At 33.9% G+C, this 5,347-nt stretch overlaps 1 long non-coding RNA gene across 1 annotated transcript; it reads left to right on the top strand.

The window, feature by feature from the left end:
- Positions 1 to 1,041: 1,041 nt before the first annotated feature.
- On the top strand, positions 1,042 to 4,153 carry LOC141587073 (uncharacterized). The gene is made up of 2 exons (XR_012519697.1): positions 1,042 to 2,106; positions 3,803 to 4,153. It is a non-coding gene; the product is annotated as an uncharacterized LOC141587073 (long non-coding RNA).
- The last annotated feature ends 1,194 nt before the right edge of the window (positions 4,154 to 5,347 follow it).

A 5,347-nucleotide genomic window follows, 5' to 3' on the forward strand; every position in this document is an offset into this window, starting at 1 on the left:
TCACAATAAGATCTTATACCATCTTGCCGTAAAATTTAACAAATTGCTAGACTTTGATACGATTAATGGAATAAAGACACTAACTTGGTTACCTTTTCATACCTGCTATGAGCACAGCCACATGTTGAGGGATATCTCGAACTAATTTTCTATGGTCGAAGATAGGCATGTGTCTGGTAGTTTTCATTATTCGTGAACATTATAGTAGTTTTCATTATAATAGTAGTTTTCATTATTCGTGATATTCTTGTGTACAGTGTGTGATACATAAGTGGACTCATGGGACTCAAAAATATAGGTGGACTCACCGGATCTTGCCCCTCTCTCTCTCTCTCTCTTTGTATATATATATATATATATATATATATATATATATATATATATATATATATATATATATATATATATACAGAGAGAGAGAGAGAGAGAGAGAGAGATATTCGGGATCCTATGAGAACCACAAACATAATGAGAGCTATGAGAACCAGTCACATCTGTTAGATCTAAATGAAATGAAGGACTGAGATTAAGGTCAACAAACTCCATAAACTTTAACCCCATAAACCTTGTTATCCCGTCATTTTTCAATTTTCCCAATCTCACTCCTCTTTTTTTCTCCTACTATCATTCATTGTTTATCTTCTCTCGATCTACACATTCCTGACGCCTTCTCAATGTCCAATTGAACTCATTCATCAAAATCCGACAACCGGCAATTTCGCTCCTCAAATTCGCTTCAATCGCCATAACTAATTGATTTTTTTATTTCTACAAAATCAGGTAATATTCTTATCAAATTAATAACAATTATAGTCCATTTTTTCCCTAATTTGTTCATGTTTGTAATTTTTTTTCGGATATGTTGTGCTCTTAACTCTAATTTCTAGTAATTTCTTTAATTTAAGCTAATTGATTGTTACTTTATGACTTAGTTTAATGTAAATTACTTGAGGATTATGCTTGCTTCTAAGCTTAGTTAGAAGATGATACAAATTGAATACAAATTCATGCTTTATGTAATTAATGACGATCGTTGGTTAGCGTTTTGTTAATTTGTTCATGTATGTAATTTTTACGGACATTAGAGCATAAATCATCGTTTTCAAAACTTCTTTTATACCAATTAAGCTAATAGTTCTTAGGATACACTTTATGGAGACTTATTTTTGGCATATTCAACACATCTTAATGATCAACAATTCAAAACTCTTTCTTAATTATTTCTAGGATTTCTATGAGCACTCACATAATCAAATTATAGTTGTTTGTAGGATTTCTAAGAGTACATCTATCAATTTGATGAATCAATTTGATATAATTGCTAGTTTCTAGGATTAGGTGACGCGGTAATCCAACCCTAAATCCTCTTCCCGTCCTAAAAGAATGACAAGAGTTCTTGGTGCAATAGCCTTATCAGTGTATGAAGTTGCCTTGTAGATGCATGAAAAAGCAATATATGTGCATTAAACAACCTTGTACATGCATAAAATATGTAAAATTTGTTCCCATCACAAGCGAAAGGGTTTTGTTTTTTTGTTCACATATGTAAATATTTATGTAGATCAGAACACAAGTCAGTGTATTCATTAAGATGTGTTGAATTGTTGATCATTCGAACTTCCTTTACAAGGATTCAGCTGATACTTATTCTTATAATAGACTTCTTGCAGCAAGCTGTAGATTTTTTTTTGTCTTATTCTTCGTTATCTGAACTCGTGATTGTGGATGTTAAGCAAGCGTACTCCATATCGAGCTTATGACCTTACAATTGATAGGAGGTATATGAACTATAGAATAACATGCAAATTGTTTATGAGTGTTTGTGGAATTTCAGTTTCACTACAGTTAATACAGTTAAGCACATTTGAACGACTAACAATCACTGCTTTGATTTCGCTAATGCGTCTTACTCAAAGTCTAATAGTATCCAGCCAAGTTCATTTTATTTTTCATAATAGACATGTTATTTGTACAACAGTTTGTGTGTTTTTTACCGTCTTAATATATCACTTAAATCATTGACAGATATGAGACGTATGAGACGAAAGACTGTCGCGGTCAAGAAAAAAGCACCAATCAAAACTTATTTTTCTCCTATATCTATAAGTAAGAAAATCCTAAACCATTTTAATAAATTTTCGGCCTACTTAAAGACTCTTTAGTTGTATTATGTTAAAATGAATGATAGTGAATGGTAATGAGTTGTAGATGCTTATTATGTTCAAGTGAATGATTAGCCAACACCGCGGTAGCAGGGTTGGTTTATCCTACCCTAAACCCTTTTTCGACCTAGTTAAGAACACTAGTTTTAATTTAAACCCGTTCTGGTAATAAGGAAATGACTTAGGGTTGGATTAGGCAGCTCCGCATACTGGGCAGCCTAATCAAACCTTAAATCCTTTTCCGTCCTAAAATAATGGCAAGAGTTTTGGGTGCAATAGCCTTATCAGTGTCTGCCTGTGCATAAAGTAGCCTTGTAGATGCATAAAAAATCAATATATGTGCATTAAACAACCCTGTACATGCATGAAATGTGTAAAATCTCGTTGTTACCTTAAAAGTAGCTAAGTGACAACTATTTGGTGCCTAACCAAACCCTAAACCCTCCCATTTTACCCTCGTCCTTTTAATAAGCTAAGTGACATCCAGTTAAGGACACTAATTTTAATTTAAACTCGTTCTGGTAATAAGGGAAGGGGTTTAGGGTTGCATTAGATGGCTCTGGGTAGCGGGTCGCCTAATTCAACCCTAAACCCTTTCCCGTCCTAAATTTTAGGATACCCATCTCCCTTGTTTGATCTATTCCCCTCGGAAAGGGTTCATTATTCCCCTCTAAGGTGTGTTTTGATCTTGAGGTCGTTCGAATGACTTTTTCGAAAAAGGGTTTAGGGTAGGATTACCTCGGGGTTGGCTAATCTTACCCTAAATCCTTTTTCGGCTTAGTTAACGATACTATTCCCCCAAATTTAAACCTTTTTCCCGTCCTAAAAGATGGTAAAAGTTCTGGGTGCAATAATCTTAGAAGTAGCCTTGTAGATGCATGAAAAAAGTAATATATGTGCATTAAACAACCTTCTATGTGCATGAAATATGTAAAATCCATTAAAAAACCTTGTAAAATCCATCTTGAGGCCATTCGAATAACTTTTCCGAAAAGGGTTTAGGGTAGGATTAGTCAACCCCGCGGGGGTTGGTTAATCCTACCCTAAACCCTTTTTCGGCCTACTTAAGGGGACACTATTCCTCCTACTTTACACTCGTCTCCTCAAAATGGTTCATGTTGCCCTCTTTAGGGTGTCTTTTTGTATTTAGGTGCATGATAAGAAGTTGTATGTGCATTAAAAAGTTATTTAGGTATATCAGTTAGTTCTACTTTCACCCTTCCCCTTGAAAGGGTTCACTCTAACCCCTTCATGGTGTCTTTTTGTCTTTAGGTGCATGAGAAGAAGGTGCATGTGCATTAAAAAGTTCTTTAGTTACATTAGTTAGTTAAGGACACTATTCCCAGTACTTTACACTCGACTCCTCAAAAGGGTTTACTCTTCCCTAGTGTGATCTTTGCTTTTAGGTGCATGATAAGAAGTTGTATGTGCATTAAAATATTTTTTAGGTACATCAGTTAGTTCTAGTTTCACTCATCCCCTCGAAAGGGTTCACTATGTCCCCTTCAGGGTGTCTATTTTGTCTTTGAAGTTGTTATGTGCATTAAAAAGTTCTTTAGTTACATTAGTTAGTTCTAGTTTCACTCATCCCCTTGAAAAGTTTTTTGGTTGTATTAAATTGTGCCCTTATATATGAACAGATATGAAGAAACTAAATGTAAGAAGTGAGAAAGATGGTGCAAGTACAAGTGAGTCAAAGAGCTCTCCCGCTAGGAAGATGTTGTCATCAGAATGGGAAAAAGAATGATGATTCCGCTTCAGATTACGCCGAAGTCTTTATATTTTAAGACGAGAATGTCACAAAATTTGTTGTTAACATTTATCAATTTAGAAGTAAAGGTTTAAAATGTATTCTAAAATAGATGGTATTTATATATATATATAGCCAGGGATAAACAAGTGGGATGTACATTTTGTGAGCCATAGATAATTTGTGGTTATGTATAATCATTTCCTAAGGATAATTTTTATATAAAGTGAAGTTATTTTAAGAGTTCCTTTCAGTTGAATTTTCCATTGTTATGGTTATTCTCAAGGGACCTATGTTCACTTAAATGGGTAATAGATGTGTTTTGACTAAACTCTAGTCCAAGTGAAATATTTGGTGCTAGGTACGTTTTTTAAGAGACCTATGTTCATTTAAATAGGCAGTAGGTTCATTTTAATGGATAGTAGATGCGTATTGTCTAAAAAGATATAGGTTCATTTAAATGGGTAGTAGATTCATTTCGTAATACGTTTGTATGCTTTAGAACATCACCAGTATACATTAACAACTGAACACAATTCGCATCCGGTACTTACGTGACTACTCCATAGTATATAGTGGGTGTGATAAATCAAACAAAGAAAGAACTGGTGGAGTTTTTATCAAAAGCTTAACATAGAACATGATAATTAAAAGCTCTCTTTTTAGTGCTCATGTTTCAAAATTTCAGTAAAACCATCAATGTCATTCACTTGAGTTTAGTTCAAAATCCATTAATAACATTCCAATTTTAAAAAATGGCACGCCTGATCAAATCATACCATACTCCAATCGAGCATAAATACATTTTCGGACTTGAACTTATATAAGCTCATGTAGAGCACAATTTCATTGAGATAATGAAAAGTTGAAGACACTTGGTAAGTGAAGACCGAACAAAGATGGCCTTTAACAATAATTTCTGAACTTTGAGGACCATAATGCCATTGAATAGGTGTTTTGTATAACAAAGTGGTGAAAAGCTACAAGCAATAACCAGTTAGCCATATCTGCAAGAGAAATGGTAAAATCATAAGATGATGCTTAACGAACGTAACAGAACTTACGAAATAATATGTGGAAAAATGGTTTAACCTTCAAATTTATATCAAATACTATAAAGGCTGGTATAGGTTATTGGTTTGTATTTTCCATATCAATGTCACTACTATACTAAGAAACAAAATAATCAACAAAATTAAATCTTTAGTAATTTGACGATTTAATTTACGGACCATAATGATGGTATTAGGCCAGTGAAGATCAGTTAATACTAGTATCAGCGGCTGATCTAACTATAATTGTGTGGCCTAATATACGTTTTAGTGTATAAACGAATATCTGGCTCCAAGAGACATAGAGGCTCACTGAGTAGTCTACATTATGTGCAGTTTTCCCAAACAATCTGTGAAATTTCAGCAGGGGAAGACTGCACATT

Source organism: Silene latifolia, chromosome 6 (genome assembly GCF_048544455.1).
Source record: "Silene latifolia isolate original U9 population chromosome 6, ASM4854445v1, whole genome shotgun sequence".
Taxonomy (NCBI): Eukaryota; Viridiplantae; Streptophyta; class Magnoliopsida; order Caryophyllales; family Caryophyllaceae; genus Silene; species Silene latifolia.